This window comes from Carcharodon carcharias, chromosome 18 (assembly GCF_017639515.1).
Source record: "Carcharodon carcharias isolate sCarCar2 chromosome 18, sCarCar2.pri, whole genome shotgun sequence".
NCBI classification, from domain to species: Eukaryota; Metazoa; Chordata; class Chondrichthyes; order Lamniformes; family Lamnidae; genus Carcharodon; species Carcharodon carcharias.
The window spans coordinates 74,629,865-74,655,561 of record NC_054484.1 but is presented as its reverse complement, the minus strand read 5'-3'; the positions used below and the strand labels follow the sequence as shown (position 1 = coordinate 74,655,561).

At 41.7% G+C, this 25,697-nt stretch overlaps 1 protein-coding gene across 1 annotated transcript in view; it reads left to right on the top strand.

The window, feature by feature from the left end:
• Positions 1-15,142: 15,142 nt before the first annotated feature.
• Positions 15,143-25,697, top strand: part of ccdc181 (coiled-coil domain containing 181) — a 32,282-nt gene continuing 21,727 nt past the window's right edge. The window contains exon 1 of the mRNA XM_041211900.1: positions 15,143-15,211. The gene's annotated coding sequence lies outside the window, so the exon portion shown is untranslated. The remainder of the gene's footprint in view (positions 15,212-25,697) is intronic.

Below are 25,697 nucleotides of genomic sequence, written 5' to 3'. Positions count from 1 at the left end.
GTGCTGCTGACCTGGTAGATTTTGCACTTAGGTGTCGAGTATTGAGGTGGCAGCCTAGGTTTGTTCTGGTGATCCATTTGTGTTGTGCTAGCTGAAGGTTCATTGGATTAAAGCATCCCGGGTGTCCCTGCCTCCCTGGAGTAGTCCCGGGTCAGCATCTACCCCCTCAGCACTTCCCTGTGCACGCTTATCCTCGGAATCACTGCTGGACTCATTGTGTGCAGCAGCAGCCACTGCGTCGACATTTTCATCATCCACTGTGTCCCCCCTTTCCAGCACAAGATTGTGGAGAGCGCAGCATGCACCCACTATCACTGAGGCACGATCTGGGGAGTACTGGAGTGCGCCCCCTGAATGGTCCAGGCATCATATGCACATCTTGGGAAGACTGATGGCTCTCTCCACCTCAGCCCTTGTGGAGGCTTGGCTCCTATTGTACCACTGCTCAGCTTTTGTTCTTGGATGGCGGAGAGGCGTCATGAGTCACCTTCTGAGGAGATAGCCTTTGTCACCCAGCAGCCATCCATCAAGCCGGGCCGGAGCTCTGAAGAGCCCTGGCACCTGGGAATGTCTGAGGATGTAGGCGTCGTGGGAGCTGCACAGACTTGTAGAATCTGCATCCAGTGGTCACACACTATCTGCATGTTCATGGAGTGGAAGCCCTTCCTGTTGACAAAGGCACTGGGCTCACCTGCTGGCACCTTGATGGCCACATGTGTACAGTCTATTGCACCCTGGATGCGGGGGAAGCCAGAAATCGCCATGAAGCCTCTGGCTCGTTGTGTTCTGGCTTGCCTGCTCCCAATGGAAGTGGATGAAGGTCAATGCACGCCTGAACAGAGCGTCTGTGACCTGCTTGACACAAGTGTGGACAGCTGATTGGGAGACACCGCAAAGATCACCCACCAATCCCTGGAAGGAGCCAGAGACATAGGAATTGAGGGCAGCTGTGACCTCCAGAGCCACTGGCATGGGGTGCCCACCCACCCAGTTAGGGGAGATCTCAGGCCCAATCATCTGACAGATATAGTTGACTGTCTCCCTTGAGAGTTGGAGCCTCCTTCGGCACTGCACCTCAGTCATACTGAGGTCACTGTTTTGCTATCTATGTACCCTGGCAGCAGGAAAGTGGCATCTTCTGCGGTCCCTTCCACCTTGGACTATCTCTTGGCCCTTCACCCCTTGCACCTGCGCTTGGCCTCCAAAAGGTGGCTCCCCTGGAGGCTGAATGTACACTCCTGGCCTCCTCCCCCTTCTAGCCCTCCCTTCCTCCTCACAGGAGCTGCTTCCAGTGGACAGATCAGATCCCATTCCCAGGCTAAGGGAAGGCTTCCTGAATGCTACAGGCCTGGAAAAGATTCCTCATTGTAGAGTGCTGACCTGAGGGTTAAGAGTCCAGGAAAAACTGCTGGGATGTGTTCTGAAGTACTGCAGATCACACAGGCAAGTTTGAAAAACTTTCACCAATAATACTTCACAGAGCACATTCATGACCCCACTGAGCCCTCTTATCTCGCCTGTGGATGAGGTTAATGCAAATATCTCCTACCCCCCTGCCTGTTGCACCCGTGACCTGACCCAAAGGTCGCAAGGCCACCGAAAAATCGGCATTGATTGAAGACTAAAAGACCTTAAGTGGCCTGTTAATTAATGGTGGGCGCACTTCAGACTTCACTGCGCACCCACCCAGTGAAATATCGCGATGGTGTGCGGTGACATCGGGATGCTTGCCTGACACCACCGTGTGTGTGAGGCCCCCCTCCACATGTCAAATGGAAAATTCTGTCCTTCTGCCCTTAGAATTCTCTGCCCCAGAGGGTGTGGATGCTCCCTCATGGAATACATTTAAGGCTGGGATAGACAGATTTTTGTTCTCTCAGGGAATCAAGGGATATGGGGAACAGACAGGGAAGTGGAGTTGAAGCCAAGATCAGCCATAATCGTATGGAATGGTGGAGCAGGCTTGAAGGGCCATACAGTCTACTCCTGCTATTTCTTGTGTTATTGTGAATCACTACCCAGTGAAGGGACAGAAGTGAGTTTTCAAGTGGTGCTTCTGGCCCGAGGGAAAAGTATCAAGTACAAGGTCATTGCAAAGGAAGGAGCCCAGAGCTGATTGCAACAGACAATTGGGGAGAGGGTGGGAACTGTGGTGGGGGAGGGATGCCCTAGGTCGTAGGTTTCCTTGTGGGGCCTGGAGAACTCCTATAAACCATAAGAAAAAAAAACTGACTTGGTTTGCATTTAGGATTCAAATAAAAGACAGCCATGCTGATCAGATAGATCAGAGTTCCAAAGTACAGATCAGACGCACAAACCTCCAAAATGTAAGTGAAAATTTAAAGATTGTAAAAGCAACCTCCAGAGTTACAAAGGAACTTCTCAGCGCAAGCACTCCAACAAAGCCTTTCACACACGCAGGCAAGAAAGCAGCTGGGAGCTTTTGAGCCCAGATCTTGTTTGCTGCCAGATTTTACTGGCACGTCCAGCACTGCGCGGAACAATATGATTGAAAGGCAAAATTGTGTTGTGGTCTTAATTGTATCGTGGAACCCTAGTATTTAAGTATTAATGAAGCTCTTGCCTGCCTGCAGCAGGCAGCCACGATACTGCTGACAACTTGGCAGTTATAATGCTGGTGGGCGAAAATGAGGCAAAACCGCAGTGGAAATGAGCAGCCCCGCCCATTCCACATTCCACTGGGCAGAGAGGGCCTTCAGTGTCGCCATCCAAAATGTTATTTAAGACTGAGATAGATAGATTCTTGATTGATAAGGGGATCAAAGGTTACGGGGAGAAGGCGGGAGAACGGGGTTGAGAAACTTATCAGCCATGATTGAATGGCGGAGCAGACTCGATGGGCTGAATGGCCTAATTTCTGCTCCTATGTCTTATGGTCTAATGGTCTTATGGTTAACTAGCTTCTTCAGATGCTAACTGGCCTGATGACGCCCTGGGAGCTGAGGCTTCAGCATTAATTTTTTAATGTGTTCTCCTGAACGTTGGCACTAACCTTGCATGATGATCAGTGGAAACTGCAGAGAAGCATCATAAATGGCTACTTCCACCGTTCCTCTGGGTTTTCCATTGACCTTCTGCTGAAGTAACGGTGACTGAGAGAACCTCCAGAGAAGTTATCACACAAATGTAGTCTCCAGGTGAAGTTGCATTAGAGGCCAGAGGTTACTTACACTTGAGTATGCAGTATATAATAAAATAGTTAAAGACTTCTGTTTTTCATCAAAGTATGTTATAAGTGTGTGAAAGCATTCTAGCTATCAATTCAACTAGAGAAATAAGCAATTATGTGTATTAAGTCCCAGATATTAGGGTTAAGAATTCACTGGGGTGGTAAAATTCAATTCCCATTTTAAAATCAGTTTATCCTTATTTCAATAGATTTGCATTACAAATTTCTGTCCATATATAGTGGAAATTACTGCTGTAAATATTTCTTGCTACAACTGGACTGGCCCAGGAATGAAGCTGCTGCTGCATCTCTACTGAGGGGAGGATAAAATTACAATGTGGCAAGTTTACATATGTAGTTTCCATTATGAATGCAGACAAAGTCCTTTCGTGACTTAATTTTATATTGGAGTATAGTAAAATAATCAAAAGGTGCTATTCAAATGTGCTTTCACTGGTACTATCATTGGCATCCCTCCAATCTGCCTGTTTATTTCTCACAAATCTTTCCCATGATGTTCTGTGATGATTATGTCTGGGAAACAAAAACAAAGCAATTTCTCCATGCTTGTGTCTGAATAGCCTGCTTTCAAACTTTGCCAACATAACAAAAACTGAATAAACAAACCACATTACCATGAAGAATCAAGGGCTTAAAAATCTTCAAGCTTATGTCACTTCCAGTTTCACCACTCCAGTGAATTCTTAACCCTAATATCTGGGACTTAATACACATAATTGCTTATTTCTCTAGTTAAGTTGATAGCTAAAATTTTTTCACACAAACATTTTATAACATTTTTTGATGAAAAACAGAAGTCTTTAACTATAGTACTGCTTTCTCGGCAACACAAATGTGGTATTGTAACATAGGAATCACAATTACTGCAATGTGGTTGACTCTTGAATGCCCTCTGAACAAGGGCAATTAGGGATGGGCAACAAATGTTGGCCTAGCCAGCATCGTCCACGTCCCAAAATGATTCCCCTGAATGTAAAAGGCATGAGGAGGTGGTGTCATATTGTTTATGGTTCTTGCCCCTGAAATATAACTGTGGTCCACTGCAAAACTAAGTTTAAAATGTTCCTAGGCAAGCCACTGGATACCGAGAACATTTTAAAAGTTAACATTGAATGTTTTTGATGGTAGGAGAAAGTTCACACTCTGTTCGCTCTTTCCTAATGTTAAAATCAAATAATCAGAGAAGGAGGCCATTTGTCCACTGTGCCTATGCTGCCACACAACAGGTTAATAAACAAGATAAACACTCATGAAGTTGGGGGTATTATATTAGCATGGATAGAGGACTGGTTACTGGGCAGGTTGCAGAGAGTAGGGATAAACAGGACATTTTTAAGTTAGCAGGCTGTGACTAGTGGAGTGTCATGGGGATCAGTGCTAGGGCCTCAGCTACTTACAATCTATATTAATGACTTAGGCAACGAGACCAAAAGTAATATATCTAAGTTTGCTGACATTACAAATCTCGGTGGGAATGTAAGCTGTGAGGTGGACACAAAGAGACATAGACCAGTTAATCGAGTGAGCAATAAGGTTGTGCAGATCCAGTATCATGTGAGGAAGTGTGAGGCTGTTCATTTCGGTAATAATAATACAAAAGCCAAATATTTTTTAAAAGGTATGAAACTTGTAAATGTTGAGGTTTAATGGGTACAGCTGAACAAGGAACACAGAAAGTTAGCATGCAGGTACAGCAAACAATTAGGAAGGCAAATGGTATGTTGACCTTTATTGCAAGGGGATTGGAGTACAAGAATAAGGAATACAATTGTATGGGACTTTGATGAGACCACATCTGGAGCATTATGTGCTATTTTACTCTATATATTTAAGAAAGAATATACTTGAATTGGAGATGGCACAACAAAGGTTCAGTAGATTGGTTCCTAGGACGGGAAGGTTGTCCTATGATCAGAGGCTGAGAAAATTAGGCCTATGCTCTCTGGAGTTTAGAAGAATGAGAGGTAATTTCATTGAAATATACAAGATTCTGAAGGGCTTGACAGAATAGACACTGAGGGGTTGTTTCCCAGGTTGGGACACCGGGGCAAGGTTTCAGGATAAGGGGCCAATCATTTAGGACAGAGATGAGGAGAAATTTCTTCACTCTACGGCTTGTGAATATTTGGAATGATCTACCCCAGAGCTGAAATAGACAGAGTTCAGGGAACCAGGGGAAAGTGCAGTTGAGGCCGAGGATCTGCCATGATTGTATTAAATGTCAGATCAGGCCCAAGGGGCCATATAAGAACATAAGAACTAGGAGCAGGAGTAGGAAATTCAGCCCCTCGAGCCTGCCCCATCATTCATTACAATAATGGCTGATCTCATTTTGGCCTCAACTCCAATTTCCTGCCCTCTCCCCATAACCTTTCAACCCATTATTAATTAAAAATCTGTCTATTTCATCCTTCAATTTATTCAGCGTCCCGGCATCCACTGCACTCTGAGGTAGTGAATTCCACAGATTCACGACCCTTTGAGAAAAGTAATTCCTCCTTATCTCTGATTTAAATCTACCACCCCTTAGCCTAAAACTATGGTCTCTTGTTCTAGAATGCACCAGAAGGGGAAACATTCGCTCCACATCTACTTTGTCTATCCCCTTTAGCATCTTATATACCTCAATTAGATCTCCTCTCATCCTTCCAAATTCTAGCGAGTATAGGCCTAAACTGCTTAATCTCTCCTCATAAGACAAGCCCCGCATCTCTGGAATCAATCTAGTGAACCTCCTCTGAACCGCCTCCAATGCAACTACATCCTACCTTGAGTAAGGGGACCAAAACTGTGCACAGTACTCCAGGTGCGATCTCACCAATGCCTTGTACAGTTGTAACAACACTTCCCTATTTTATACTCTATTCCTTTAGCAATAAATGCCAATATTCCATTTGCCTTCCTTATTACCTGCTGTACCTGCATACTAGCTTTCAGCAATTCATGCACGAGGACTCCCAGATCCCTCCGCACCGAAGCATTCTGAAGTTTCTCTCCATTTAAATAATAATTCACCTTTTTATTCTTCCAACCAAAATGGATAACCTCACACTTATCCACGTTTAACTCCATCTGCCAAATTTTGGCCCATTCACCTAACCTGTCCATATCCATTTGTAAATTTCTTATTTCTTCAACTGCAACTTACTTTCCCACCTATTTTGGTGTCATCTGCAAATTTAGTTATAGTACCTTCTATCCCTGAATCCAAGTCATTAATATAGATTGTAAACAGTTGGGCCCAAGGACCGAACCCTGTGGCACCCCACTAGTTACAGCTTGCCATCCAGAAAAAGACCTGTTTATCCTGACTCTGCTTTATGTTGGTTAGCCAATCCTCTATCCAAGCTTATATATTACCCCTAACTCTATGTGATCTTATCTTGTGTATTAATCTTTTGTGCGGCACCTTATCAAAGGCCTTCTGGAAGTCCAGATATACTACATCTACAGGATCACCATTATCCACTTTGCTTGTCACATCTTCAAAGAACTCTAGCAAATTAGTCAAACATGATTTACTCTTCATAAAACCATGCTGACTCTGATGGATTGCATTTTGACTTTCCAAATGCCCCATTATGACTTCCTTAATAATGGATTCCAACAATTTCCCAACGACAGACGTTAAACTAACTGGTCTATAGTTTCCTACCTTCTGCCTCCCCTACTTTTTTGAATAAGGGCGTTATATTAATTTTTTCAATCCACTGGAACCTTTCCAGAATCCAGAGAATTTTGGAATATTATAGCCAATGCATCCACTATCTCTGCTGCCACTTCCTTTAAGACCCTGGGATGTAGGCCATCAGATCCTGGGGACTTGTCACCCTTTAAGCCTAATAGTTTGCTCAGTACTTTTTCTCTAGTGATGGTGATTGTTCTCAGTTCCTCCTTCTCTATATCCTCTGCACTACCTGTTACTATTGGGGTAGTATTAGTGTCCTCCACTGTGAAAACTGAGGCAAAATATTGATTAAGCGACTCTACCATTTACACATGGTTGACTCCTGCTCATATTTCTTACATTCTTATGAAAGAGCTGTGCAGTTGGTCCCAGTTCCCTACCCTTTCCCCATCCAAGTATTTATCTGATTTCCTTTTTAAAGTTATGATCCAATCTGTTTCCACTATCTTTTTAGGCAGCACATTCCAGATCATAACAACTCACTGTAAAAAAAAATTCTCCTCATCTCGCCTCTGGTTCTTTGGTCAATAACCTTAACAATGCCTGTAAATAGCTCAGTTTGACCATCAGTGTCAGGAAAACAAATGTCATGGTCCAGGATATCAGCAATGACAATGTGACACTGGAGGTTGTTGATAGCTTCACATATCTGGGCTTTATACTCACCAGTAATCTGTCACTTGATGCTGAAATCAACACATGCATCGCAAATGCTGCAGCCATTATATCCAAGCTAAGAAAGTGAGTGTGGAACCTGACTGTGAACACCAAACTGCGAGTCTATCAAGTCTGTGTCCTCAGTGCACTCCTCGACAATGGTGAGACCTTGACAACATATGCTCGGCAGGAGAAAAGGCTGAACAGTTTTCACCTTCGCTGTCTCAGAGGTATCCTTAGCATCTCTTGGCAGGACAAGGTTACCGACTCAGAGATCATGGACCATGCTAATTCCATCAGCATACACTCATTGTTGAGCCAATGATATCTGCATTGGCTCGGTCAGGTTCATTGGATGGATGATATCTGTACATTCAAAGATCTTCTGTATGGTGAATTGGCTACTGGGTCACAAACTCCTGAGCATCCATACGCCGAAACCTGCAAACAAAGTATGAAGATGGTGGATATTGACACTGACAACTGGGAGATAGTCACTGATGGCCATGACCTCTCGAGGCTGACTGTTTAGAAGGGCACTGGAAGAGGTAAGCAGAAGTAAAAAGCTCAACTGGCCAAGAAGAGGGCTCAAAAAAGAGGCCATGAATCATGAACCTTCTCGGCTCACTGTCTTCCTCTGCAGCAAATCCGGCAGAGACTGCCATGCCAAAATAGGGTTTCTGAACCACACCAGGCAATACTTAAAACAGAGTTGACTACCATGGTGCAACCCATCATCTTATGAAAAGACAGAAGGTTGCCACTATAACTATGTCCTTTGGTTATAAACCCACCAACAGTAGAAACAGACATATTTTACCAAAACCTCTCAGAAGTTTGAATACCTCTATTAAATCTTCCCTTAACCTTCCCTGCTCTAAAGAGTACAATTCCAGCTTCTCTAATGTCTCCACATAGATGATCCTTCTCTGCCTACTTCTGAGGTTGCCAGCAACACAAGTGCCAGTCTTTAGCCAATTGGGTTCACCCCAAGGGATTATCAAGAAACAGCTGAAGGCAATGGGTAAGGACAAATCTAATCCAGCCAATTACCACCCAATCAGTCTAGTCTCAATCATCAGCAAAATGATGGAAGATGTTGTCAACAGTGCTATCAAGTGGCACTTAGGCAGCAATAACCTGCTCACTAATGCCCAGTTTGGGTTCCACCAGGGCCACTTGCTTCTGCCTCATTACAGCATTTATCTAAAGATGGACAAAAGAGTTGAATTCAAGAGGTGTGTGAGAGTGCCTGCCTTTGGCATCAAGGCAATATTTGACCATGTGTGGCCTTAAGGAGCCTTGTAAAATTAAAGCCAATGGGAATCAGGGGGAAAACTCTCCACAGGTTGGAGTCATATCTAGCATAAGGAAAGATGGTTGTGGTTATTGGAGACGAATAATCTCAGCCCCAGAACACCACTGCAGGAGTTCCTCAGGATAGTGTCTTACGCCCATCCATCTTCAGCTGCTTCATCAATGACCTTCTCTCCATCATGAGGTCAGAAGTGGAGCTGTTCACTGATGATTGCAGTGCTCATGACTGAGAACGATACCAGGGATGAGGATTTAATTGATTTTTATTCTTTCAGAGGATTTGAGCGTTGCTGTAAAGGCCAGCATTCATTGCCCATCACTAACTGCCCTTGCAAAGATGGTGGTGAGCTGCCTTCTTGTACCTCTGCAATTCATCTGGTGTAGGTACATCCACAATGCCAGGCAATGACTAGCTCCAACAAGAGAGAATCTAACCAGCACCGTTGACATTCAATTACATTACCATCATTGAATCCCTCTATCTACATCCTAGGGGTTACCGTTGACCAAAAACTGAACTGGATCGGTCATATAAATACTGTGGCTACAAGAGCAGGTCAGAGCCTAGGAATCCTGAGGCGAGTAACTCACCTCTTAACTCCCCAAAGCCTGTCCACCATCTACAAGGCACAAGTGAGGAGAGTGATGGAATACTCTCCACTTGTCTGGATGAGTACAACTCCAACAACACTCAAGAAGCTTGACACCATCCAGGACAAAGCAGCCTGCTTGACTGGCACCCAATCCATAAACATTCACTCCCTCCGCCACTGATGCACAGTAGCAGCAGTGTGTACCATCTATAAGATGCACTGCAGGAACTCACTAAGCCTCCTTAGACAGCACCTTCCAAACCTAGGACCACTACCATCTAGAAGGGCAACCGTGTACCTACCCCACATGAACTGTAGCGTTTCAAGAAGGCTGCTCACCACCACCTTCTCAAGGGCAATTAGGGATGGGGAATAAATGCTGGCCTAGCCAGCGACTCCCACATCCTGTGAACGAATGAAAAAAAGACAACTGTTCACCACTATTCTCTTCTCTCTGTCTCTTAGTCAATTTTGTATCCGTGCTCCAATTCTACATTAGTCCCATGGCCTTCACTTTTGTTAAGAAGTCTGTTCTATGATACTTCATCAAACACCTTTTGAAAGTCCAAATATACATCATCAACTACACTACCCTCAACAACCTTCTCACTTACCTCATCAGAGAACTCAATCAAGTTTGTCATACATTTGTCTTTCACAAATCTGTGCTGTCATTCATTAACACATCTTTTCAAATGACAATTAATGTTATTTCAGATTATTGTCTCTAAGATTTTCCCCACCACTAATGTTAGGCTGGATATCCTGTACTTGGTACAGTATATCTCTGTGCCCATTTTTTGAACTGGGAATAACATTTGCAATCCCACAGTCTTCTGAAACCAATTCCATATCCAAGGAGGATTGAAAGATTGTGACCAGAGCTGTACTTCCCTCAGTAACCTAGGATGCATCCCATCCAGATCAGTTGACTTCTCTGCTTTGAGCGCTGCTAAGCTTTAATGTACCTTCTTGTAACGTACCTCCATTTTATCAATTTCTCTACCTTCTAGATCTTTACAGTGACATTGGCAGCATCCTCTTGTTTTGTGAAAACAGATACAAAGTACTCATTTAGTACCTCTTCCTCCAAAAGATCTTTTTGATTTCTAATGGTCCCATCCTTTGAGTATTCTTTTAATATTTAAATGTTTATAAAAGACTTTTGGGTTTCCTGTAAGGCTAATATATTCTCATGCATTTTCTTTGTTCCTATTTTCTTTTATACTTCTCATTTATACTTAAGGTATTCTGTTGGATTCTCTATTCTATTATGAAACAATATTTATAATTCAACCAAAAATAAAAACAGAAAATGGTGAAGAACCCCAGCAAGTCAGGCAACAACTGTGGAACAAGAAACAGAATTGATTGCCTTCCAGAACCAATTCTTCTTTTTATTCGCTATAGGACACGGGCATCGCTAGCAAGACCAGCATTTGTTGGCCATCCCTAATTGCCATTGAGAAAGTGGTGGTGAATCACCTTCTTGAACTGCAGCAGTCAAGTAGTGTAGGTATACCCGCAGTGCTGTCCAAGAGGGGGTTCACTGTTTTGATCCAGCTTCAGCAAAGGGATGACGATATAATACCAAGTCAGGATGGTAATGACGTACAGCGGAATTTGCAGGTGATGGTGTTCCCATGCAATTGCTGCCCCTTCAGTTTGGAAGCTGCTGTTGAAGGAGGCTTAGTGATTTGCTGCAGTGCATTTTATTGATGGTACACACTGCTGCCACTGTGGTGGAAGGAGTGAATGCTTAAGATGATGGTTGGATCGCCAATCTCGCAGCTTGCTTTGTCCTGGAAAGTGGTCAAGCTTCTTGAGTGTTGTTGGAATCGCACTCCTCCAGGCAAGTGGAGTGTATTGCATCACACTCCTGACTTGTGTCTTGTGGGTGGTGGACGGGCTTTGGAGAGTCAGGAAATGAGTGTCTCAAGTGAGTGCAGAATTCCCAATCTCTGACCTGCCCTTGTAGCCACAGTATTTATATAGCTGGTCCAGTTATGTCTCTGCTCAGCAATGGTAATTCCACTAAATGTCAAGGGGAAGTGGCTACATTCTCTCTTATTGGAGATGATAATTTCCTGGCACTTGTGTGGCACTAACACTACTTGCCACTTATCAAACCTGTCACCTGTTTGACCTGCCGGACCTACTGAGTGCTTCCAGCATTTTCTGTTTTTATTACTGACTTCCAGCATCCATAATATTTTGCTTTAATTAAACTTTAGCCACTTGGCTGATGTGCGCAGGACTCTGGTATCCATGGGCTAAATGAGAAATCATGAAGCAGTTGAATCTGGAGCTGTACATTGTCCATACAGATACAGACATGAGACTGATACCTATAGTAAAATAGCATCCATAGTTGTTCTTTAAACATATCACATCTAATTGTTCCTTATTTATTTATGGGATGTGGGCATCATCCCTGGCTGGGCCAGCATTTATTGCCCATCTCTAATTGCCTTTGTTCAGAGGGCATTTAAGGGTCAACCATAATGCTGTGAGTCTGGAGTCACATGTAGGCCAGACCAGGTAAGGATGGCAGATTTCCTTCCCTAAAGGACATTGGTTGGCCAGTTGGGTTAGACATTTTAATTTTTTTTTTAATTCCAGATTTTTATTGAATTTAAATTCCAACATCTGTCTTAACAGGATTCAAACCCAGGTGGCCCTGAGCATTATCCTGGGTTTCTGGATTACTAGTCCAGCGACAATACGCCATCACCTACCCCCAAATATTATGTAATGTACAAGTACAAGAATTGAAGGGAGAGAAAAGTTGAAGTTAAATTGATACATTCTTGCAATCTAAATTTTCACCTTAGTCTGTCAACTTGTCCATCTTATTACATTATTATGCTTGATATGTTACAATCTATGGCCTAATATTTTGTATAATATTGCTAAATATATTTTATGTTAATTTATAACCTTCAGTAACTTACATGGCTCACAAAGGGTAATGGAATAGTTAGCATGTAATGAGAAGATGTGACAAAGTGCAGCAGGGCACATACACTGGATTCTACTGGCAAAGTAAGAAACATCCTTAAACAAACCAGTCAGTTGGAATAAGATAAAGTAGAAACTGGAATTAAAATTCCAGGTGGAAATGAGTTTTTTTTTACACAAGGGAATTGTTATGATCTGGAATGTATTGTCTGAAAGGGTGCTGGAAGCAGATTCAGTAGTGATTCTCAAAAGGCAATTGAATAAATACCAGATAAGAGAAATGTACAGGGCTTTGGGGAAAGAATAGGAGAATGGGACAAATTTGGTAGCTTTTCCAAAGAGTTGATACAGATATAAGGAACCAAATGGCCTCGTTCTGTGCTGTATGATTCTATGTCGTCTATAAATGCAGCTGAGTCAGTTTATGGACAATGTAGACTAAAAATAAGTAACAGAATAGAGTAGACCAAGTTTAGTACATCATAACAATGCACAAACTAACACAATTAACAGGAGATAAACTAGTTTAGGGATGATGGGAAAAGTACTCAGAAAGAAGACATGAGCTCAGATGAATACCTTAAGGATTAGAATGTAACAACCTTAAGGATATAAGTAAGTTTATGGACTTCCAAAAGGGATTTAATGAGGTTCTGCACAAGAGATTATTGGCAAAAATGAAAATGTATGCAATTGGATGTATCCTCACGACATGGGTTGTTAATTGTTTGGGATGTAGGAGACAGAGAATAGAGATAAAGGGAATGAGCTCCAATTGGTGGGATGTAAGTGCCGTTCCCCTGAGACCTGTATTAGAGCCTCAGGTTTACATCATATATGTCAATGACTTGTTGGTCTTTCACAAATTGGGTTAGAAAGGAGTCTGGTACCTTGTAGGAACTCCACTTCCTTATCCCCTTCATCCTCTTCTAGCCAATTAATATCAGGTTGAAATCCCCAATGATTATTATTCTATGTCTTCTACTCAATTCCCTAATTTGTCCATATATTTCTTCCTCCACCTCCCTTCCACTATTAGGTAGCCTGTAGTCCTCACCTGTTAATGTGATTGATCCTTTGTAATCTTTCATCTCTGTCTCTGTGGATTCTATTTTTGTCTTGCTAATAGGTGCATTCCTTTTTTCTACCGCAATTATGTTATCCCAGATAAGTACAGCTATTCCATCTTCCCGTTTTCCCTCTCTGTCTTATACCTAGCAATGTTTAGTTGCCAGTCTTGATTTTCCATGTCACAGTAATTCCTACTATGCCTGGTTCCTCCCAACCCATGATTGCCTCCATTCTGTTTTATTACAGACACTGTGTGTATTGCTGTACAAACATTTCAACTAATTTTTAATAGAATTGTCTCTCACTCTATGGTAAACCATCATTTTAGACTTCCATTCTATAACATTAATTGAGATATTTAAAACGAAAAAGGCAATCACTAGGGTAGATACAGCGGAATTCCGAACAAGGGAGCATAATCTTAAAATTAGAGTTAGTCCATTTGGGAGTGCAATCAGGAAGTACTTTTCACATAAAGGTAATGGAAATCTGGAATTGCCTCCCCAAAAGCATGTGGATGTTGGGTCAATTGAATTTTTCGAAACTGAGGTCAATAGATTTTGCTGAGGGAAGCATATGAAGAGACAACAGCAACAACTTATCTTTACATAGCCCCTTTAATGTAATACAACAGCCCAATGTGCTTCACAGCAGTATTAGCAAACAAACTTTACCACCAATCCACATAAGGATATATTAGGGCCAGAGATAGGTTTTAAGGAGCATCAGAGATGAAGAGAGGTAGAGAAGCAGAGACGTGCAGGAGGGGATTTTCAGAGTTTAGGACCTTGGAGACTGAAGGCGCACCCACCAATGGTAGGGCCATTAAAATTGAGGATGTGCAAAGGGCAGAATTAGAGGAGTTCATATATGTCAGAAAGCGCAGGAGGTTACAGAGATGGGGAAAGTGAAGCCTGGAGGGATTTGAAAACATGGGTATGGAATCAAAAGTATGCAAATAGATTTGAGGAGTCATGATCTGAAGAAAAGCAGAACAGGCTTGAAAGGCCGAATGACCTCTGGTGTTCCTAAGTTTCTCCCTGCCCATCCTGTATCATTTGCATCTTCCTACCTGGCTTCTTCTCAATTCAACTTGGTTCCATTATCTGCACACATTCACCCCACTTGCCCTTAAATATCTTTGCCCTCCCCGTCTAACGCCACAGCAGATCGACCACACTTTGATATAATTGGAGGGTTTCTGAATTGCACACTCCTTTCCCCATTGCAGACCACCTCATACTTGAAAGAGGGTCTGTGTCTTGTTACCCGGGAGATGGATTAATTCATTCACCTTACAATTTACATTGTTCGTGTTTTTAAAAAAAACACGATTCCAGTCAAATCTCTCGGGTGAAGTTTCCGCCATTATCTACACCACTTTCTGATGGCAGCCAGTAATGAAACACACGAGCAAGACCATGCTCTTTTCCCTCTCCCAGCCCCTTCCCCTCCCCCCGGCGGCGGTCAAGCATGGCGCAAGCGCACCTCGGGGCTGCCGCCAAAACCTAGCAACCCAATGCGTCATATGAGATGACAGTAGTCTCCGTTGCTTAGGGATTGTTGCTATGCTAACCGGGGGCTTGCACCCGGCAGCTGTTGGGAAGAGAACGGATTTTGAACGCAGCATTCGAGCGGCAACTATAGCGGGAGCCGGGCGGTCGCTGGGAGAGTGAGGGGCAGCGCACGGTACAGTGAGGTCGCCATGAACAGGTGGGTGACAGCAACCCCATCCTACACCAGAGAGTGTTCGGCGCAGCTCACTGATCACAGGCCGAAACTCCGGGCTATCTTACCTCCTTATCCTCTTTATGGATCCAAAACACTAAATACACAGTAACAATATCTTTGTTTAATTACTGAGTGTTCCAAATTATTGAATTAAAAAGTGTTCCATTTGGAGCACTAACTAGCAAATGATTTTGGTTTAAGTTAATTTATTAACGGGTTATTATTTATTAATGGCTTCGGCTCCCCTCCTGATCTTTGACTGGATGCTGTTTTAAAAAAAATAGGAAAGAGAAGTGACAATTACTTGTCAAAACTTTTGATGGGGTATTGCTGTCCGGCTGTCATATCTTCTTGTGCTATTGAGCTATAATTAAGATTCTACAAAGTTTTAAAAATTAACATGTGGTTTGCATATACTAATTACTTATTATGTGCAATATTTCCTTTTAAGATAATCACTTTTAAGTGGTCATATTCAAATATTAATTTTAAAAATTGATGTGTAACAGTGTTGCTGGCCAGGTCATTTAAAAGGTGGAACATGTTTACATGTATCTAGTGTAATCTAACTCATTCATAGTAATCACTTCAATACTGAGGAAACTAAATGTAGATGGAACTGCCACTTAGTGTTGGACACATCTCTTCTGTTTGTGGGTATGATTTTGATATCTCTGTCTCTAACTTCCCACTTCAACATCCCTTCCCTCACAATCATCATTGTTTGTTTGAATATTCTGTTTTTGGGCTTCTACATTGCTCCGATCAAATACAAGGATAGTATCTCTCATATATTCCTTTTTGAGCACAATTCAGCCTTCTGATTTAAAAAAATAGCCACAATGTGCTGTTTTTCTTTCCTTTTTATATGTTAATTATTCAAATTCTTTTGGCCTTCAGATTACTAAGCACATAATTTAACTGATACAATATCTGTTCAGCACAAATTGGTTAATTTTTCTCAAGCTATTGTTGACAGCAGACCCCCTATGTGGTAGTAGTTAGCATGCTTGGACTGTTGATTTCTACATGTTACTGTACTTTTTGTTAAATTGGAGATGCCATGTCTTAGTCAGCCCAATCTCTGTCCCACTGGCAGGACAGACCCAGAAGAAGACTGGTATACAGGTGGGAAGGAGATGTCCAGGGAGTCCTCAACATTGACCCTGGACCACATAAAGTCTCATGGTATCAGATCAAACATAGGCAAGAAAACCTCAAGCTGATTACTACTGTTATGACATGGCAGATGATGTGTGCCAGGTGGACCAAATCCACAAGGGAAATTTGGTCGCGCTATCACAATGGGTTTGCAATATGTATTTATTACGAGCAGATGTGTGTACTGAATTCAGAAGTAAGGAGTACACCAAGACCTTTAGAAATCTTAAAAATTAACTTAAAATATGTATTAACAAAATAAAAGATTTCAATTACATACATAAGACTACAATTACTTACTACTATAAGAAATCCTAAAACTCCTAACTGACCTGACTCCCATTTACACACCCGCTTTAAGGCAACAATCCAAAATAGATTTTAGATTTAAAACAAAACCAACAAGTTAACACAGTACCCACTTGACAGTGAAATTCCAAATGGCTTCCCCAATTTCAGTTGCTTTGCATGGCAGACTAATGCGCAAATGGCTGGAGGCTTTTTGAAAGCTGTTTCACGCACTCCTGTTAGATCTTACATGGCCCTCTCCTCACATAGCCTTTTTCCTTTATATATGTTTCTCTCTCATTAATATGTAAATTATATTGTTCCATATATCTTTGAAACTGTATCTTCCTCATAATATAAAAACTTTTATGTTGCTAATATTTTCAGTAACCTTTGGGAAAAATAAACACACTCCTTAGCCTTGCTTATCTGACTAGTTGTAAACAGACTAACATCCCTTTGAAATCCAACAATTTCTTCATCTTTCTAAAAATGCAAATTCCCTTCACACCTTACATGCTAAGCCAGCATCCATGTTTACTCATTAGCATTTCATGCACATTTCTACACCTAGCTTCTTTTGATAATTTAAATATTGCAGTCTACTTGACTCCAAATGTAATTAAATCACACAGACAGAACCACCTATACTTACACCCAAAAGCCTACTTTGCAATAAACCAGAAAATTATTTTGAAAACTATTATACTTTTATAACAACCACCTACAGCCAACAATCTCCCCCACCCTGCCGTCCCATGTGCCCCCCACCAACCAACCCCCTCAGCTAATGAATCAGTACTACTCCATGTTGAACACCACTTGGAAGGAGCACTGAGGTGGCAGTGACACAGAATCTAGTTTGGATGGAGTGTGGGGGGGTGGGGGGGTGCTTCAACGTCCATCACCAAGAATGACTCATTAGCACCACCACTGACCGAGCTGGCAGAATCCTAAGCAACACAGCTGCTATACTGGGTCTGAGACAGGTAATGAGGGAACTAAAAAGAGGGAAAAAACTACTTGACTTAGACCTCACCAATCTACCTGTTGCAGATGTATCTGTCCATGTCAGTAATCGTAGGAGTGAACACTGCACAGTCCTTGTGGTGATTAGGTCCTGCCTTCACACTGAGGATACCCTCTGTCATCTTGTGTGGCACCACCACTGTACTTGATGGATAATGAAACAAGTAACAGGAGGAGGAGGCTACAAAAATACCCCTGTCCTCAGTCATGAGGAAGCCCAGCACATCGGTGCAAAAGACAAGGCTGAAGCATTTGCAACCATCTTCAGCCAGAAGTGCTACGTGGATGATCCATCTCAGCCTCCTCCTGAGGTCCCCAGCATCACAGATGCCTGTACTCAACCAATTTGATTCATGCCACGTGATATCAAGAAACGGCTGAAGGCACTGGATATTGCAAAGGCTATGGACCTTGACAACATTCCGGCTGTAGTACTGAAGACTTGTGCTCCAAAACTAGCAGCGCTCCTAGCCAAACTGTTCCAGTACAGCAACAAAACTGGCATCTACCCGACAATGTGGAAAACTGCCCCAGTATTTCTTGACCACAAAATGTAGGACAAATCCAACCCAACCATTTACCCTACCATGAACCTACTCTCAATTATGAACAAGGTGATGGAAGATGTCCTCGACAGTGCTACCAAGTGGCACTTACACAGCAATAACCTGCTCACTGATGCTCAGTTTGGGTTCTACCAGGGCCACTCAGATCCTGATCTCATTACAGCCTTGGTCCAAACACAGACAAAGCAGCTGAATTGAAGAGGTGAGTTGAGAGTGACTGCCTTTGACATTAAGGCTGCATTTGACTGAGTGTGGCATCAAAGAGCCCTAGCAAACTGGGGTCATTGGGAATCAGGGTAAAAACCCTCCACTGGTTGGAGTCAAACCTAGCACAAAGGAAGATGGTTGTGGTTATTGGAGGTCATTCATCTCAGCCCTGGGACATAAGTGTAGTGTCCTAAGCGCAAATATCTTCCACTGCTTCATCAATGACCTTCCATCCATCATGAGGTCAGAAGTGGGAATGTTCGCTGATGATTGCACAATGTTTAGTACCATTTGCGATTCCTTAGATATTGAAGCAATCTGTGTCCACATGCAGCAAGATCTGGACAACACCCAGGCTTGGGATGGCAAGTAACATTCGTGCCACACAAGTGTCAGGCAATGACCATCTCCAACAAGAGAGAATATAATCATCGCCCCTTGATGTTCAATGGCATTACCATCACTGAATCCCTTACTATCAACACCCTGGGGGTTACCATTGACCAAAAATTGAACTGGACCAGGCATATAAATACTGTGGCTACAAAAACAGGTCAGAGGCTGGGAATTCTGCAGCGAGTAACTTATCTCTTGACTCCCCAAAGCCTGTCCATCATCTATAAAGCTCATGTCAGGAGTGTGATGGAATACTCTCCAATTGCCTGAATGAGTGCAGCTTCAACAATATTCATGAAGCTGGACACCATCCAGTATAAAGCAGCCCGCTTGATTGCCACTCCATCCATCACCTTCAACATTCACACACTCTACCACTGATGCACAGTAGCAGCAGTGTGTACCATTTATAAGATGCACTGCAGGAACTCACCAAAGCTCCTTCAACGGCACTTTCTAATCCACAACCTCTACCACTTAGAAGGACAAGGACATGGGAACACCACCAGCTGCAAGTTCCCCTCCAAGCCACACACCATCCTGACTTGGAACTATATTACCATTCCTTCACTGTTGCTGGGTTAAAATCCTGGAACTCCCTTTCTAACAGCACTGTGGTGTACTTACACACATGGACTGCAGCTGTTCAAGAAAGCAGCTCGCCACCACCTTCTCAAGGGCAATTAGGGTTGGGCAATAAATGCTGGCCTGGCCAGTGATGCCCGCATCCCATGAACAAATAAAAATAAATAAATAAAAGTTGTGTCTCCAACTGATTTTGTCAGTTTGATGTTAACCTGTCTTTTTTGTTGAAGTAATGACTAGCATCAATTTTTGTTTAATTTCATGTCCTCTATGGTGACGTTGTTAATAAAGTGCTTGGCCATTATTGAAATATTCTGTTAGCCTTGCCTTTAAAAGAAAGTTTTGTGTTCAAGTTCCACCCGAGCGTTGAGCAGATAATATGAACTGATACATCAGTATAGTACTGAGGGAAGTCATTCAAGAGGGCATTAGATGATTATTTGAATAGACACAACATGCAGTGATAAGGGGATAAGTCAGGGCAATAGCAATAGGTCATAATGCTCATTTGTTGAGCCGGTACAGATACGATGGGCTGAATGGCCTCCTTCTGTGCTATTAAAATTCTGTGATTCTGTGAAGTCTGCATTGTCAGAGTTGCTGTTTTTCAGGTGAGACATTAAACAGAGGACTATACGCTAAGTTGGACATAAAAAGTTCCATGGCATTATTGGAAGAAGAGCAGGGAGATCTCCCAGTTCTGGCCATTATTTGTCCCTCAATCAAGATCACTAAAACATATCATCTGGCCATTAATTTATTCCTGTTTGTGGGAACGTTGTGTATGCAGATTTGCCTGTGTGTTTGCATACACTATAAGCTATAAGCAATTGCACTGCAACAATATTAATTGCCCGTAAAGCACTTTGTAAGGCCTGGAGGTTATTAAAGGTACTGTATAAATGTAAGTTCCTTTTGCTTTATTCTGCCACTTAACTAGGTAGTAAAATGGACCTGTACTTCAATGAATGCAGTTTTTCCCCCTGCCCATATGCCCTCTAAAATTGGTGGATATATTAGAACTTTGGTATTGTTACAGTATGAGGTTCTATAATGTACATTTTTGAATGGGACAAGTAGAAATCAGTTACTGTTAAGTAAAAATTTTCTAGCCTCATTATCCAACAGTACATCCTAATTGCTCATCATTCAGACTATGTGAATATTGACTTGTGAAGAACATCAGCTTAGCTAGTCATTTGATCTCTATACATTCAATGTTTTTCAATGCCAATGAATAAAGAGAAAATAGTCAAAAAATCTATGTCCCCATTAAAGAATTTTTATTGTACCTTTTAAGATATTTTGATATCCCTTCCTTGTTAACTGAGCCAAGCCCTCTGCTGGTGTATGAGTAAACACATTTTATTTGTTTTACATTTTATTGAGTTTTTGCTTTTGTGTACACTTTGTTATAAGCTTCCACTTCCAGGTGACAGAAAGTACTGGCAATGTAAAGTTCAGCATCTTATGTTGTGCAAAGGGCTTCAAACTTCTTCCCTCTGCAACTGTAGCTACAAGAGCAACTCTATTACTGTATTCATGTATGTTAAAGTAATTTGAATGATGCATTATTTACTAAGAGTGCAAGTATAGACATGCAACATAATAAAGCATTGTGTTTACTTTGGTCACAGCAACCTCAGTGTGTTGTTTTAATTACTCCAGCCGAGTGCTGAAATTTTGGTTTTCAAATGTAGCAACTGTGCACAGTTGGGAAGCATAAGTAATGTGGCCGGCTCGGGACGATACTGCATGAAAACCTACCCTCACCATCGGCAGGTGGAACGCCATTTTGCCCGCCCACTACCGCACTTCATGCAAATTTAGGAAAATTCCATCCTATGTTTTTTGGATGACGTTTATGAGAAACAACATGTAGCTGTAAAATAGGAGAGAGCAAAGGATAGATCCTTGATGCACACCAGAGGTAATTAAGTATTTCAAAAAAAGATGCAAATAGTTTAGCACAAAGATATACAGTACTTGATCAAAGTACAACTTTATCTTGGAATCATATGTAAAATTGCAGAGCCAGGACATTTGTCCATCAAGTGGGCAGCAATATTTTTTTACTCAACTGAGCCTCCACATACAATTTAATATTTATTTTTTCAAGAAAATTACTAATTCCCTTTTCTTTCACCAATTGTCTGTTATTTCCTCATCCTAATAAATTTGATGAAGTGATACTTGCCTTTTAGGGATCTGGTTGCTCTGTTCGCTCAGATCCCAAAAGTCCTGTTTATCTTGCCTTTATCAGCTGGCACTTCCAGCAATTTGCCCCACAACATTTTTTAAAACCTAACCATGCACAAATAAACATAATTAATGCCAAATGGCATTACTTATCCTGCTACAGCAAAATCTGGGCTATTAATCATGTTTAAGATTGCTGCAGACTTTAAAATAAGAGAATAGGGACTCAGGATTAGAAGAGGGATATGTGCACCTACTTTAGATTTAAGTATCAGAGGGTACTGAATGTGTGGAGAATACTTGTTTGGGAGAGCAGTTAGAGTAGAAAAACTTAAGCGACAGTTGATAAAAGTAAACAATTTAAAGGTGGTAATAGCGTTTGAACCTAGCCAGGTGAAATGTAGAAAATATTCTAGTTCCTTACTCTTCTATGTTCAAAAGCATCAGTAATAACCTACTTACGTTCTGGTTTCAAAGATAGTTGTTACCTAATTTTTAATTTAGGTACTGCATAACTTTTAAACTTCACATATATTTGATGTCTTCTTGTTGAGTTCTTTGCCTGAAGGCAGGTGTAACCCACAGTGCCACCACCTCCAGCATAGTTAGGGCAAGGAGGCAGGTCCCGAATTCACCCCAACCGGAACAGATATTGAATCCCGTGGTGTTGGCACCAATCTGATCCACACCGGCTGTCCAGCTAACTGAGCCCACTGGCACCCCCTGGAATCAGTTGCTGTGGCACCATATGTTTGATATATGAAGCAGATTTATACATTGCACATGAATTGTTAATTTTGCCTCTTGACATCATCAGAGGCAAGCTTCCTGTTTGTTGGAAGGAAGGAAAATCATCAGGGAATTCATTTCGGGTCAAACTGTGACATTTCTAACCAATGGGTCACAGAGTGGCACTGTCATACGTCATTGAGTAGTCATTTAGAAATCAAGGTGAATGATGTGAAATGTAGTGTAGGGGAAGATTTTTTTATGGGGTTGAGGGTAGAGATAGAGAGGTAATTGTTACTACGTGACTTTTCCATTCCTGGAATAAATACTATTTAAATTCTATGTCATTTCAAATGTTTATCCTACACGTTTGTATTCTTTGCTAATAAGCTATGGGAAAAGTGGTCTGTGTAGGGTGAGTAATTTTGATTTGAAGATTATTTTGAATTAGGAGTGATTTAGCTCAGTGCAATTGTGTTAAATGCCATTTTAATTAGCAAACATAAGGTCATCAATCTGTCACTATTTCTTAACCCCCAAAGCATTAGTCAGCTATTCAAGCTAACTTGAGTGTTATTACAGAATGTGGACCTGCATGCAGACATTGAATTCTTGTTTATCTTAATTAAACTTCACACTAAAATGAGACTATGCACACTTAGTTTGGTCAATAAATGTAGTGCCTGAACTAGGATTGTATTTTTCTAACAACGATGATGTACAGAGTTTAAAAGAACTGAGGGCAACTTTCATTCTTTTTAATTCTACAACTTTTGGGTAATGCAACTGAAAGATTAAATGCATATACGTGTTGAAATATAAAAGGATTCAAGATCCTTTATTGAAATGATCAGATTGACATTTCTTTGGAATGGAAAGCTACAGTAGCTTTCATATTCTCTCTATGGTTTAAAACTAACCATCCAGTAAGAGATTTAATATGAATATTTGTCATCGTAAAATTTAATTTAAATGTGGCACAATTTTCATGAATATTTTATTTTCAATACATTAATTCTGAAGGATAAGTACTTCAATTTCACAAAAACATTTCAAGCTGCAATTTAATTGTATGCTAAGTGAAATTTGTACTATATTTAGATTTATTTAAAATTATAACCATATGCACCTGTAATGAAATCTAAAAATTTGCTACATAGGCATGGTCATGTTAAGAAATAATATCGCTGTTGGCATCTTTCTATCTACAAAGATGATGGACATACAGCAAATCCATTGGAGATGAGATAGTTTCATATGATGCACTTTGATGGCTGAAGAGACAAACCCATGAGAGGCAGGTTCTGCCACTAGTGCTGCATATAGGTGGTTATCAGCTGTCATTGTGGGATTTTTTTTCAGTGTTGGCTCCTGTTATCAAGCCACTGTAGGCACTTGATCGTCATGGTGGCGCATGCAGACCCACAGGTGATGTCACCAATTCTCTCTGTCATAGGCTAGTGTCTCCTAGGTGTGAAAATCAATGTTTTGCACCTTCATGTCCAAGCATCCTTTAGGCATCCTGCTGGTTTTCTGGCTCCTGCTACCTCGCCATACAGAAAATCCTTAGGAATGCATCTGTCTTCCATCCTGCGAACGTGCCTGAGCCAGCAAAATCACTACTGCTTGATGAGTGTTGACATAATTGGGTGATCTGCCTTTGAAAATACTGTAATGTCTGTGATTTTGTCCTTCCATGAGATGCCGAGAATGCACCACAAGCAATGAAGATGAAAATTGTTGAGTTTCTTTTTATGGTTGCTGTAAAGTATGGAGAACACAGGCCTCATAAACCAGCATGTTAACCCTGGTGCCAGGCAGGTAAAACAGCTTTCAGGACTCACTCTCTTGACTGTAAAGAACTGGACCCAGCCCCCTAGCTATACTGTCCCTTAGTACAACTACATTCGTTTTAACTCTTCCCGCCCCCACCCCCACCCCCCAACTTGAATGCCCCCTTGCGTCAGTGGTTTGTTCAGTTTGCTCAACCTCCCTGCAGTCCTTGCTGTCATTCACACAAGCTGCAAGAACCTTGAACCTTTTGGACAATTGCAAGAGCTGAGGTTCCTCCATTGCTACCTCTGGATCCATATGACTGTCTAGCTCACAGTCACACAATCCTGTCCCTGACCATGGACCAAATTTAAAGCACCTAGCCTAAGGGGTGTGCCTCCTGGAAGAAAGTGTCCAGGTAAATTACCCCCTCATTGATGCATTGCAATGTTCAAAGTTTACCAGGATTGATTCCGGAGTTGTATTATTTCTTACCCACCTAACCTAGAGGGGAAATCCACAGTGACCTCAACTATTGTTTGGCTCTTTGAAGTGGCCACAACTGTAAAAGTTTATAATTCTAACTCTTTCTGAGCAGACAGAAGACACCTTCTAAGCAGTTAACTAATTTTCAGTACAGTGATGTGAGCAGGATAGCACAGTAGCTCTACCAAGATATTCACCCTGCTATGAGCACTTTGGCATCTACCTGATGCAGCAGAGACACAGGTAAAGCTGGAATTATGTCTTTTATGAAAATATAGACAAAGGCTCTGTCCTCTATCTATGTACCAAGAATGAGGTTGAAACACTGGAGATTACAAAAGATGCTTGCTACTGAAGAACATATGCAGTTCAGCTCAAACTTTTCTCTTTTCTTTATCTCTCTCTGTCTTCCTCCCTTTCTTTCCCCTCTCCTTCTCCCTCCTCATTCCAATATCTTTCAGCCTCACATCACAGTTGTTTCATTTTTAGCTTAACTATAAGAACATTACATCACCATCACTTTTGCTTTTACACTAGGTATTATTTGCTCACCATAGCAAAGACTCCACTGCAAGATTTCAGGACATAACATCAATTATTTTATCTATTTACATATACTGAAAAGAATTAACGTATAGATGTAACCTTTAGAAGATTAGAATTATCCAAGGCTATTTTATATGACGACAGTTACAGCCTTACAATTTGTTAACATTTTACAGATTTGCCTGTCAGCTACATTTGTAGGTTTTTAGTTTTATGCTTTCACTATAGTGCTAGTGTAAACTTAAATCTAATATAATAGTATATTTTGCTACACCTTGATCTTTAACAGTTAGGAAGGATGTGAAGGTATTAGAGAGGATGCAGAAAAGATGTACAAGAATGGCTTCAGAGATGAGGGACTTCAGTGATATTAATAGATTGGAGAAGCCAAGGCCACTCAGCTCCTGGCCTCATTACAGCCTTGGTGCAAACATGGACAAAAGAGCTGAACTCCTGAGGTGAGGTGAGAGTGACTGCCCTTGACATCAAGGCAGCATTTGACC